Source organism: Hylobates moloch, unplaced genomic scaffold (assembly GCF_009828535.3).
Source record: "Hylobates moloch isolate HMO894 unplaced genomic scaffold, HMol_V3 SCAFFOLD_1, whole genome shotgun sequence".
NCBI classification, from domain to species: Eukaryota; Metazoa; Chordata; class Mammalia; order Primates; family Hylobatidae; genus Hylobates; species Hylobates moloch.
Genome location: NW_026652276.1, coordinates 179,685,924 through 179,700,630, shown reverse-complemented (window position 1 = coordinate 179,700,630; position 14,707 = coordinate 179,685,924).

Here is a 14,707-nt window from a genome sequence, read left to right as displayed (position 1 = left end):
TTACAGTTCTTAAAGATGGTGTGTCCGGAGTTTGTTCCTTCACATGTTCAGATGTGTCCAGAGTTTCTTCCTTCTAGTGGGTTTGTGGTCTTGCTGACTTTAGGAGTGAAGCTGCAGACCTTCGCAGTGAGTGTTACAGCTCTAAAAGGTGGTGCATCCAGAGTTATTTGTTCCTCTTGGTGGGTTCGTGGTCTCACTGACTTAAGGAGTGAAGCTGCAGATCTTCACAGTGAGTGAAGATCTTTGCAGCTCTTAAAGGTACTGTGGACTCAAAGAGTGAGCAGCAGCAAGATTTATTGCAAAGAGCGAAAGAGCAAAGAACAATGCTTCCGCAGCATGGAAGGGGACCCGAGCCAGTTGCCGCTGCTGGTTCAGGTGGCCTGCTTTTATTCTCTTATTTGCCCCCCCTCCCCACATCCTGCTGATTGGTCCATTTTACAGAGCACTGATTGGCCCATTTTTACAGAGTGCTGATTGGTGAGTTTACAAACCTTTAGCTAGACACAGAGCACAGATTGGTGCATTTTTACAGAATGCTGATTGGTGCATTTACAAATCTTTAGCTAGACACAGAGCGCTGATTGGTGCATTTTTACAGAATGCTGATTGGTGCATTTACAAACCTAGCTAGACACACAGCGCTGATTGGTGCATTTACAATACTTTAGCTAGAAAGAAAAGTTCTCCAAGTCTCTACCCAACCCAGAAGTCCAGCCAGCTTCACCTCTCAGCATGACTTTTAAAACTTGCTTTACAAAAGCATTCTTCATCTGAAAGATTCCTTTAATGAGCAACTTCCCCTAATACACTCAAATTTTAAAAATCATATCTAGATTTTCAGAAAATGTCTATGGTTTAAATGAGAAAAGAACTAAAAAAGTTAATACCAGTTAATCAGTTTTAAAATGATATGATGAATAGACAAATTTAACATGTTTATAATTATTAACATATTGGTTTAAGAATATATGGTATATTGTACATATTTATTTACAGATAACACATATCAACTAGGAAAAAAGAACTGTGACCATAGAAAATATAAGTTCTGCAAAAGTAAACCTTGTTGGGAGGTATTGCACTGTCGACAGAGTCGAGTCAAGTACTATTATTGGCTATTTTTATCACTGGTCTGTTAGAAAGTATAAAGGCGTGCCTATAACTCCAGGAAAATCTTCTTTATGGTTACTACAAAGATAATATTTTATTTAGAGAACTTCCCCTTTCAAAATGAGCTGTTACTCTTCCTGGCTTTTTAAATCCCGCCTCTCACATGCCCATATGCATACCTCTATTTTTGAAGAAGTGTCTTCTTAATATTTTTTTAAAAGATTCTTACTCTGATACTATAAAGTTTAATTAAAAATATTAAAATAAATTGCAATCGTATTGCAACCTAGGCACACTGAAGTCAGGACCTTGATTTTGACAGTACATCAGATTTGTGTATCCATTTATTGATGTTGTCATCTGTCTCTCTGTGTATTATGGATCACATTGGAAAGCTCTGCCAAGTACAACAGACTTTCTTCAATATTTTATTGAGAAATATTTCATTATTTGACTTGCATTTAATTTGTCTCTTAAATATGGATAAGCTCTTTGGTCACAATATATTACTTCTCTGTAGGATTTATGTCCTTTAACATTATATGATAAATGTACTTATCATTATATGATACCATTATATGATAAAGTCTACAAAGTATCCTTCAGCATTACATGAAATAAGTACATTACATTAAATAAGTACAATTATCATGTAATGTTAAAGGATACTTTATAGACTTTATCATATGATACTTAAGTACATTTATCATATAATGTTAAAGGATACTTTATATACCTCATCATATAATGATACTTTATATACTTTATCCTTTATGTAGTTTATCATTATATGATGTGTGTATACACACACACACTCCCCCACACTCACACATACACCAGGGCAAAGGTGGTTTAGGCATATGACACATTTATAAAAAATATATATATTTAACTCTTTTAGTCTCCCAATTTCATGTAAGGCTCTTTTTTTTTTCTTTTTTTATTAATTTTTTTGGCACACAAAACAATAAACATTTTCTAAAAATACATACAAACAAAAAGATGCATATCAAACATATTAGGAAGGTTGCACATGGGAAGACGGGGAATAGAAATGGGGGGTGGAAATTAAAGAAAATAAATGAGAGAGGGATTTTGTATGGATCAATGATAATAACTCAATCCTCTATTTGACAAAGAAGAAGGAGAAGGAAGAGGAAGAAAAAGAAAGTGGGATAAAGGATCAGAAAAGGAGGAAAATAGAAAAAATTAGAGTATGACTCCAGGGTAGAACTGTTTTGTTGTCACTGGGTTGGTTGGTTTGTCTCTTGTATTTTAAATGTTTCACCATGTTGGCCAGGCTGGTCTCGAACTCCTAGCCTCAAGTGATCAACCTGCCTCGGCCTCCCAGAGTGCTAGGACTACAGGCGTGAGCCACCACGTCCAGCCCCCACATTGCGTCTGGCCTCCGTGGTAGACCTCCCAGACGGGGTGGCCAGGCAGAGGCACTCCTCACATCCCAAACGATGGGTGGTCTGGCAGAGGCGCTCCTCACCTCCCAGACGGGGCGGCCAGGCAGAGAAGCTCCCCACCTCCATGACGGGGCGGCGGCCGGGCAGAGGCTGCAATCCCAGCACCCTGGGAGGCCAAGGCAGGTGGCTGGGAGGCGGAGGCTGCAGCGAGCCAAGACCACGCCACCGCACTCCAGCCCGGGCAACACCGAGCACCGAGTGAGAGCGAGACTCGGTCTGCAGTCCCAGCACCTCGGGAGGCCGAGGTCAGGAGCTGGAAACCAGCCTGGCCAACATGGTGAAACCGCGCCTCCAGCCAAAGGAGAAAAACCAGGGAGGGGTGGTGGCACGCAGCGGCAATCCCAGGCAGGCCACAGGCCGAGGCAGGAGAATCACGGGAGCCAGAGGCAGGGAGTCTGAAGCGAACCGAGTATACTCCAGCCTGGGCAACAGAGGGAAGGAAAGGAGGGGAGGGGAGGGGAGGGAGGAAGGAAGGCTGGCTCTTTAATCCTATAGCCATCTGTTGTTTTTATTCTTCTAGCACTTCCTTCCTTGTCAGTCTTTTTTTCAAATTGTGGGTAATTATTTGATAAAACCAAAATACTATAAGAGTATCTGCAAATTCATTTCTTGTAATGAAGAAAGTAGCCTTTGGCAACACTTTAAACAATTACTAGCTAAACACTGCACTGGTTAACAATTTGAAGATTTGAATATTGCATTTTTTAAATCTTCTAAGATTGCTGTATATTTTGATGGACAAAACAAATTTCTTCTTTTAAAGCTTAACATTTCCCCCTTATTTAGACTTCAAAAGAAATTTCTTCACCACTTTCATTTTAAAATAATTGTATATATACATAAAAATGATAAAAATATATACACAAAGTGGATATATATATATAAAGGGGATATATATAAAAGGGACATATATATATATAAAGGAGATATATATAAAAGGGATATATATATATAGGGGATATGTATATAAAGGGAATATATTTATATAAAAGATATATATAAATAAAGGTATATATATACATACATATATATATATGTATATACAAAGGGGAGTTTATTAAGTATTAACTCATACAATCATAAGATCTCACAATAGTTCATCTGCAGGCCAAGGAGCAAGGAGAGCCAGTCCAAGTTCCAAAACTGAAGAACTTGGAGTCTGATGTTCAAGGGCAGGAAGCATCCAGCAAGGGAGAAAGATGTAGGCTGGGAGGCTAGGCCAGTCTCTTTTCACATTTTTTGGCCTGCTTATATTCTAGCCGTGCTGGCAGGTGATTAGATTGTGCCCACCCAGATTAAGGGTGGGTCTGCCTTTCCCAGCCCACTGACTCAAATATTAATCTCCTTTGACAACACCCTCACAGACACACCCAGGATCAATACTTTGTATCCTTCAATCCAATTAAGTTGCCACTCAGTATTAACCATCACACTAAGGAAACACATCTGAATGAAACATAGGGAAGACAGAAAGCTGTACTAAGCCTCTCAACTCCACTTCACTCCTTTCACACAGCTACGTGTAAGGACTCTGGCTTGGGGAATTAGTCACAGGTTGTCATCATCTAGCCCTGCCACATCCTCTGGGATGTTCTCCCTCCAGGCAGGCCATGGCCATGTCTCAATAATAGTTTCAGTGGTTCTGAATGATGTCAGCGTCACTTAGGAGGGATTATAGGATAAGTTGTGTCCCTCCAAAAGATATGTTGAAGTCCTAACCCCTTTGTACCTATGAATGTGACCTTATTTGGAAATAGGGTCTTTGCAGATGTAATCCATTTAAAATGGGGTCATTGGGTTGGTTGTTAATCCAATATGACTGGTACTTTTAAAAGAAGAAGGCAATGTGAAGACAGACGCAGAGATCAGACTCATGCTGCCATAAACCAAGGAATACCCGTGGTTACCAGAAGCTCAAAGAGACAACAAAGGATCTTCGTCCAGAGCCCCCAGCCCCTTGACTGCAGCCCGACTGAGGTCCCAAGCTCAACCGCCTGAGCTTGCCTCCTCTCAGATCAGGGGCAGCATTCGATTTTCACAGGAGCGGGAACCATACTGTGAACTGAGCTTGCCAGGGATCCAGGTCGTGCTTTCCTTATGAGAATCTAACCAATGCCTGATGATCTGAGGTAGAACAGTTTCATCTCGAAACCATCCCCCACCACCCTCCCCCCCGCCCCCCTTTCATGGAAAAATTGTTGTCCTCGAAACCATTCCTGGTGCCAAAAAGATTGGGGATCATTGCTCTAGAGGGTTTGCAGGGGGCAAGGCCCTACTAACATCTTGTTTTGAGACCTCTAACCTCAGATCTTTGAGAGAATGCATTTCTGTTGTTTTAAGTCACTCAGATTGTGGTACTTTGTTAGGATAGCCCTAAGAATTTAATAAATGTTAATTTTCTGCCCCCACTCCCTGTATTATAATATCATCTTTCCCCTCGATCATACTACTTACTATAAATTAACACTGTTCTCACAGAGTGGAAAAATTCTCTTTCTTCTGAGCTTCAGACTCCTGACTTGTCAAATGTTATCAATAATATTTTCCTTTCATAATTGTGTGGCTTAAGCCAAATAAGAAACATGAAATATCTCACATATAATAGGAGTCAATGATTCTTTAACTCCCTACTTCAATAATTTTAACAACATTTTCTGATTAAATATCACCTTAAATTTCTTAATTTCATATTTATTAGTAAAATTCCTTCAAGATATGTACTGTCTTCAAATATTTTATTTAAAACTGAAGACTTACACATATCTATTAGACATCAGTATGAACTTATGCTTATCTTAACACATAAATATATATGGTTATATAAATATATTTGGATAAATATAGTTACATATATATATTTGTGATGTTTAATTTTATGTCTCAACTTGGCTGGGCCCCATGTCCCAGCAATTTGAATAAACATTATTCTAGGTGTTTCTGTGAGGGATTTTGCGTGAGATCAAAGTCAGTAGATTTAAGTTGGGGGCCTTTGAGTAAAGCAGATTTTCCACTATAATGTGGTTAGGTGTGAGTCAGTCCTTTGAAGGCCAGTATAGAACAAAAAGACTGACCTGTTCTGAACAAGAAGGAATTCCGCAGCAGACTTGAAATGTAATGTGTGATCCTCTCTGGGTTTCCAACCTACCAGCCCATCCTGAAGATTTTGGATTTGTCAAGCCTCCATAAGTGCCTGAGCCAATTCCTTAAAATAAATCTCTTTACACGGCCAGGCATGGTGGCTCACTCCCGTAATCCCAGCACTTCGGGAGGCCGAGGCGGGCAGATCACCAGGTCAAGAGGTCAAGACCATCCTGGCCAACATGGTGAAACCCCGTCTCTACTAAAAATACATAAATTAGCTGGGCGTGATGGCAGGCGCCTGTAGTCCCAGCTAATCGAGGGGCTGAGGCAGGAGAATTGCTTGAACCCGGGAGGCAGAGGTTGCCGTGAACGGAGATCACGCCACTGCACTCCAGCCTGACAACAGAGCGAGACTCCATCAAAAAAACAAAAAACCTCTTTACACAACCACACACACATACACTTTTGACAAACCCTGACACAGTATGTATACATGGCTTAGTATGCATATATATATATGTATATATCCTAGCTCCATTGCGAATCCCTAGAAGCAATGACACCACAGTGGTAACAAGCACACTCAACACCCAGACCCTGGTGTCTAAATACTGTTCTCCAGTAAAAACTAATGAGGGTTCATTGAGAAAATGGCTAACTTTAGTATCATGAGCAGAAAAATAAAAGATGGGTCTAGAACATCTTGTAGTTTCAAAAAGTAAAGTAGTCAAAAACAAAAGAATGTGACCACTTAAGAAGGGCATGAATAGGCCGGGCGCAGTGGCTCACACCTGTAATCCCAGCACTTTGGGAGGCCGAGGCGGGTGGATCACAAGGTCAGGAGATAGAGACCATCCCAGCTGACATGGTGAAACCCCGTCTTTACTCAAAATACAAAAAATTAGCCGGGCGTGGTGGCGGGCGCCTGTAGTCCCAGCTACTCTGGAGGCTGAAGCAGGAGAATGGCGTGAGCCCAGGAGGCAGAGTTTGCAGTGAGCCAAGATCACGCCACTGCAGTCTAGCCTGGGCAACAGACCGAGACTCCGTCTCAAGAAAAAAAAAAAAAAAAAGGACATAACCTGAAATAACTTGAAAGGGCCCTCAATGGCCAAAGCTACAACAATTTGAGGCACAAATACATAATATAATATAGTACTGGATTATAACCTAAAGTATAAAGTAAATATACATGAATACATGCTGATATAAAACAAATAACTGAATGTTTCTTTCAGAAGAATTCCAAATAATATGTGTAGATAATCCCCAGTATAGGAGGTGGAGCTTAATTCCTATCCCCAACTCCAATGACTCACTTCCAAAGAACAGAGCAGGAGAAAGAATAACAGTAACTGCACAATGGAGAAACCTGGAAAACACCACTTTAACCTAATAATCAGGGTTAACCTCATGAGTGGTATAATCTGGATACCATGCACTTCCATTGTGATATGAAGAAAAGGAGACTTCCACTCTGTTGTAATCTTTCCAAAACCTATAACCACATATTCATGAAAAATACAGACAAACCCAGATTAGAAGACATTGTGCGGAATACCTGGCTGGCACTCCTCAAGATTATCAAGGTCATGCAAAGAAAGAAAAGAAAGAGAAACTCCTACAGACCAGAAGAGATGGGGAAGACATGAAGACCAAACGCAGTGTGGTACCCTGGGTTTGATCTGGCACATAAAGAGAACATTAATAAAACACCTGGTGAAAGCCATAAAGCCTGGAGTTCAATTAATTATAATGGACGGTGTCCGTTCCTTAGTTCTGATAAATTTATCATGGCCATGTCAAATGTTAACAATGAGGGTAATTGCATGAATGTTTTGAGAACTGTCTGTAATATGTCACATTTCTATAAATCTAAAATAATTACAAATTAGGGTTGTTTTGGAAGGTAGCATCAATCTAAAAAATGTAAATAGTAGAGATGGGCTTACAATGAAAAATAATATTTTCTGGCCATTGGATCTTTTCCACTAGTCCTGTTCTCCACTTTTAAACATTTATAATGGTCTATATTAATATTTCTTAATTTTAGAGATTATCTTTGATGTTCATGGAATTATAGGTGGAAGTAGAGACCTCATATAACATTTGCTGTTGATCGTCTCTCCCTGTGAGAGATTATTATTTGTTTATTTTACGTTATAAATAATATTCTTACACTTTTATTTCATCAACAATAAACAAAATTTCTTGAATACACATTTTATAGGATGTGTATATTATTACTACCCACAACTTCTTCAGCTCTTCTCAAACTTCCTCTCATTAGTAGCTAGAATATTTTATCATGTGTTGTCAAAATTAGTTACATTTTTTCATTTTGTAGCCAAACTTAACCCTTCTGTTGTTTTCTATAGCTTAGTTTATAAAATTGAAAAGCAATAAGAAGTATTCTTTTTTTTTTTGAGACGGAGTCTCGCTCTGTCGCCCAGGCTGGAGTGCAGTGGCGCAATCTCGGCTCACTGCAAGCTCCGCCTCCCGGGTTCACGCCATTCTCCTGCCTCAGCCTCTCCGAGTAGCTGGGACTACAGGCGCCCGCCACCACGCCCGGCTAATTTTTTTGTATTTTTAGTAGAGACGGGGTTTCACCATGGTCTCGATCTCCTGACCTCGTGATCCGCCCGCCTCGGCCTCCCAAAGTGCTGGGATCACCAGCGTGAGCCACCGCGCCCGGCCAGAAGTATTCTTACGTCAGTCTCAATGACGTCTATGTGGAACCAAGGGGTATGCTGTGCTAACATTTTCTTTCCTATCTAGTGCTATTCATTTCATCAATTTACTTTTTTCCGCAATATAAAGGTGACTATCTTTTTTTCCTTGTAGCTGATATCACGTTTCATGTTTTTCAGAATTCTCAAAAATAACAAACCTGTGATATCCCTCTTTTTTTCCCCTCCTGAAATGATTCTTTTCTCTAACATTCATTCTTCGGCTTTGATCTGGGCTGATTATTCTATAAACCAAGTGATACAATTCTACATGACTATTGAAGGTTAGATTCTCCATTTTCCATATTCAATATGTCTATCTTCCTCTTTTTGTGTATTTGTATACTCCGTGTTTTCTTCTGGAATGCATATTTCAAGAGCTTCCTAAGAAAGGCTGTGTGGAAAGTAATATTAAAATATCTTAATTTTGTGCCAGTGACTACTTAGTCCACCATTCTCTCCACATAGTCCAAGATGAAGATTGGTTAACTTTGAAGACATTGCAGCATTTTATTCTAGAATCCGATTTTGTTGTTAGGTAGTCTGATTCCAGTTTGATTACTATTCTTTTCTAGTTGACCAGTTCACCCTCTCCTTTAGGAATTCCTCTTTGTCATTGTGGTATTGAAGTTTCATAATACTTTGCTAAATGCATATCTTAAAAAAAAAAAACAGGAAGGAAAGCAAATTTTATTATGAGCTCACATGTGCACGGGAATAATAAAAATATAAAAACTCAAAGAAACGGCCAGATGCTTTTATATCCTATTGAGGTTACAGTAAGAATAGGAGCTGAGAGCATGCAAAACAGGTTATGGTGGCGAAAAAGGTTATGGGAGGAGAAGGAGGAGAAGGGGAATAGTAAATGTGTATCTCTGCAAATACTGTGTTGAGAACTGAATTAGACCTTTTTATCTGTAAACTTGTGCCTGTATCTCTCAGAAGTGATTCTCTATAAATTCCTTTTGAATTATTTTCCTTGTATTTTCTCTCTTCCAGCTTTCCAGAACTTTTTTTTTTTTTTTTTTTGATACGGAGTCTTGATCTGTCACCCAGGCTGGAGTGCAGTGGCGCGATCTCGGCTCACTGCAAGCTCCGCCTCCCAGGTTCACGCCATTCTCCTGCCTCGGCCTCCCGAGTAGCTGGGACTACAGGCGCCCGCCACCACGCCCGGCTAATTTTTTGTATTTTTAGTAGAGATGGGGTTTCACCGTGGTCTCGATCTCCTGACCTCATGATCTGCTCACCTCGGCCTCCCAAAGTGCTGGGATTACAGGTGTGAGCCACCGTGCCCAGCCTCCAGAACTCTTTAATTCGTTTAATGTTAAGTCCCCAGAACTGATCTTCTATGTATTTTATTTATTTTTTAAAAAATTATCGGTCGGGCACGGTGGCTCACACCTGTAATCCCAGCACTTTGGGAGGCCAAGGCAGGCGGATCACCTGAGGTCAGGAGTTCGAGACCAGTCTGGTTAACATGGTGAAATCCTGTCTGTACTAAAAATACAAAAATTAGCCAGGCATGGTGGCAGGCGCCTGTAATCCCAGCGACTGGGGAGGTTGAGGCAAGAGAATTGCTTGAACCCAGCAGGTGGAGGTTGCAGTGAGCAGAGATCGTGCCATTGCACTCCAGCCTTGGGGACAAGAGGGAGACTTCGTAAAAAAAAAAAAAAAATATTTAAAACTTCTAAATTTCTTAATGAATTATTTGAGGAACAATTAATTATTAATTTTTAAGAGATACTTTTTGAATCATATACTTTATATTCTTCTTAAAAACTCTAATGACCCCAACTATATTTGTGAATGTTTCCCAGGGGTCATTTATTTGTTTCATCTGACTTTTTCATGTTTCAGACTTCTCTCAGCTGTCCTGTGAACTTCGTTTATGCATTTATGTGGGTTCATGACTCGAAGTTTCTGAAGTGTGAGGCATGGGATTGCCAGACTTATGATTCGGTCAGAGGGCCAGGTTGCTAAACATTTCGCTCCCTAAATATCAGTATATTGATGGTCTTATTTGGGGGTGGCTATTTCTACACACTCAACTACCCTTAAAAGATTAATTTTTGGCCGGGCACAGTGGCTCACACCTGTAATCCCAGCACTATGGGAGGCCAAGGTGGGCAGATCACAAGGTGAGCAGATCGAGTCCATCCTGGCTAACACCATCAAACCCCCGTCTCTACTAAAAATACAAAAAATTAGCCAGGCATGGTGGCAGGCGCCTGTAGTCCCAGCTACTTGGGAGGCTGAGGCAGGAGAATGGCATGAACCCGGGAGGCAGAGCTTGCAGTGAGCTGAGATCGTGCCACTGCACTCCAGCCTGGGCAACAGAGCCAGACTCTGTCTCAAAAAAAAATAAAAATAAAAAAAGATTAATTTTTGACTATTGAGTAAAAAGGCTGTCTTCCAAGTGTTCTGTATTCAGTCCTGAGAAACGGAGTAGGCCGCTTCTTCCCTCTACCTGCTTTAAATGCATTTCTCACCTTTTATAGTGGCTGGTGCTTCCAGGCCTGGACCTTGCTGTGGTTTTGCAGCACATATTGACTCTCTTCTCACCAGCTGCTGCCTTCTCTTCATGTCCTCTAGGCCACAGATTTTCCTATCCTGTTGCAAGAGTACCACTTTACCATGTGCTTTCTGCCTTCTAGAAACATGTTAAAAGCTTGGGAATAGCCCCATTCTACTGACTTCATTGTTGCAAATTCATACTCTTTACAAAACTCTTTAATATTGCTTTAATATACAGTTAAGTAGATAAAGATATAAATTCAAACGTTCCGTCTACTATTTTGAACAAAGCCTTCCCTTCTCCCCTTCAATTAGCACTTGATTCCCACTGCCCTCCTCCCTACTGTGTTTTGTTTGAAATTACTGTTGCTCCATCCCATCTCAACATTGGTAAACATTTTGTTTTGCATTGGGAAGATTTGCTCACCAGGAAAAACATAATGCTCATATAATTGCTCCCCAAAGACCACACTTATTAGACTCTGGCTGGGCTAAGAGTTCACTACATGTGAGAAACTAGACAATTCTACAAATGAAATACATTATGTGTGATATGGAAAAGACTGGCTAGCTTCCCTCATTTAACTCTGGCCTCAATTTCTCATCTGTAGAATTAAAGAAAAAAAATTATACATAAACCATGTGTTAAAGTTTGTCTTTCAACTTTTTTTTTTTTTTTTTGTGAGATAAGAGTCTCACTCGGTCGCCCAGGCTGGAGTGCAGTGGCGAGATCTTGGCTCACTGCAACCTCTGCCTGCCAGGTTCAAACAATTCTCCTGCCGCAGCCTCTCGAGCAGCTGGGACCACAGGCATGCACCACCATGCCTGGCTAATTTTTTGTATTTTTAATACAGACGGGGTTTCACCATGCTGATCAGGCTGGTCTTGAACTCCTGACCTTGTGATCTGCCTGCCTCAGCTTCCCAATGTGCTGGGATTATAGGCATGAGCCACCACATCTGGCCATTGTCTTTCAGAATTTTAAATAGCCTCTCAGTAGTATAATCAGATAACAATATTACATATCTTATATTTTTAGATATTTTATAGCGGGTATTTTCAAGGCATTCTATAAAATATTTGCAGAAATGATTTCGGTCTAGGGATGAAAAGAACATTTTGGAATTTGCCCTCATAATTTTTCCCATTTAATGCCACTTATGGGCTTTATTATATATTATATCTTTTTACTTAATAATATATAATAAATAATATACATATTAAACATTTTCATATAAAATTGTATGCATTCAGGAGTCTTGAACAGTATGAGTCTTTATCCTCTTGTAAGTCACTACATCTTGTAAGGATTGTTTTTATCAACAGACAGTATAATTACCTTTTCATGTGGAGTGGATCGTTGACTTCAATGACATTTTAATGGATCTTAAGTGGATCCTCGCCCTGACCTTATTTGTATGTGACTTTCCATAAACCATTAGGCTTATGTTCTTTATTCACTTAAGTTGTGTGAAACAAACCTGGTACATTACTCCCTTACCTTTTATTCCTTTTGTTATTTGATAAAACAATATTTGTAAATCACTGTAACTCATGTATTAATAACATGATTAGGTAGTTAGTTTTAATTATAGACTAAAAAATTGGGTAAGCTAATTTTGGATCAGTGCTTTTGAGCTTAACACTCAAAATGATGCCATTTGCAATGTCAGGAATGGCCTCTGTCTAATGTATGGTCATTTCAGTGATGTCTAGGATACCCTGTCTTTCTCCACTGGAGGTATTTATGGAATTTCCTTATATGACTAACTGGTCTGTTGGAACTACTTATTGTAAAAACCTAGCCATCTTTATTTCTGCATGTAACATAAAAAATTACAAGCAAATACATTAAAGAAGATAATTTGTAATCATTGTATTTGGGTTATAATTAATGTAATTTTATACAAATTATAAATAGATACTTTCCTTAAACCAAAAGATTTCTTTTTCTTCTAAGAGAAACCAGTATTATCTTCTAAAAAACAGTTTTATACTTGATTAAACTAAAATCTGGTCAAACCACCTTTTATCTCTAAATAATCTGCAATATTTAGAATTCTAGAATTAGAAAGAATCTTTAAAGGTTGAGGCAGGAGAATTGCTTTAACCTGGGAGGCGAAGGTTGCAGTGAGCCGAGATCGCACCATTGCACTCCAGCCTGGGCAACAAGAGTGAAACTCCGTCTCAAAAAAAAAAAAAAAGAAAGAATCTTTAAGATGATTTTGTCTAATTTATTCATTATACCTATAGAAACTGAGGCTCAGAATAGTTGGTGATTGTTAGGGTATCAAAATTAATAGGCAGCAGAATCTCACAGAGAACCAATACCTGTTGGTCACCAGACCGGGGCTCTTTCAGTTGTTACTTTATGTCCACCACACTTCTATACCTTAGAGAGAATCAGATTGCCATTCTTCATTGGTTCAGAGAACTGATATGAATGAGTAGATGTAGCAAAAGCTATTGTCATTTATCACTGTACAGGAATTTGTGAAGTCCTGGCATTATAGAATGAGAAGCATCTAGGAGGCTAGCTAATCTAATCCGTCTGTACCCTAATACTGTGTATGTTATGTATATTACATAAGCTTAATGTAGACACACACATATATCTTTATATGACTTTTTTATTCCTGTTTGTATACCATATATATTTTTAAATCTTGACTTTTTCATTGAATTCAAACTATAGCGTCCTTATCATGTAAAAGATGTTTGGCACTTTACATATATTACCTAATTTCATTTTCACAATAATGCTGAGAAGTTTTCTTATGCCCAATTATACGCCGTGAAACAATGTTAAGAAAAAGTCTCTGAAAGAGTGAACATTCCACTTCATATATCACAGAGCGAGGATTCAAATTCAAGTCTGTCTTTCTCCACAATAGCTTGTATTGTTAACCTTAATTTTCTCTGGCTTTTCACACTTCTGTTCTTCAAAACTGCCATGCTTGTTCTCACTTTAGGATCTTCAACCTAATGAGTCTATCTAGGAATGCTCTCCCTTCCATCCTGCCATGATTCACACCTTCTACAAATTGAGATCGCAGCTGACATATCAGTTCTTCAGAGAGTTGTTTCTTTTTCATTTGTTTATTCGTCATCTATCTATATTACCTATTATCTATCTATCTATCTGTCTATCTATCTATCTGTCTATCTATCTTCTACTGTCCTTTCTCTCTACTAGAATGCAAATTTCATAAATGTGTTTCCTTTACCACTATAATATCCATTAGTCCAATACCTGGCATGGATTAGCTCTTGAAAAGTATGACTCGAATTAATTAATTAATTAACACAATTTACAGACTGTCCAGCATTTTCTACTTTGTTGTCATCTTATCATCAGTTTCAACAATTTTTTTAAAAAAATAATTTTTTCAGTTATAGCATATTATTTAGTTCAGGGGATGCATTATAATTTATTTAATCTTGCTCTATTTCTAAATTTTTAAAATATTTGCTTGCAACTTTTTGTTACTCTACATTAAAGTTTCTTAACTGTGCACTACTGACATGTTGGTCCAAAACTTTTTTGTTGTTGGAGGGGGGTGTGAGACTATTCTGTGCACTGTGGGTTGTATAGCAACATTTCTAGTCTTTATGCACTAGCTGCTAGTAACTTCCCATCCCTGAGCTGTGAAAACAAAAATGTCTTTAGATATGGCCAAATGTCCATTAGGGAACAAAATCACCCCCAACTGGGGACCACATCTCTAAATTATACTGCAATAAATACCTTTAGGTGTAAGATTCTTTCCACATTTAAAGGTATTTCTAAGGGTTAAAATCTCA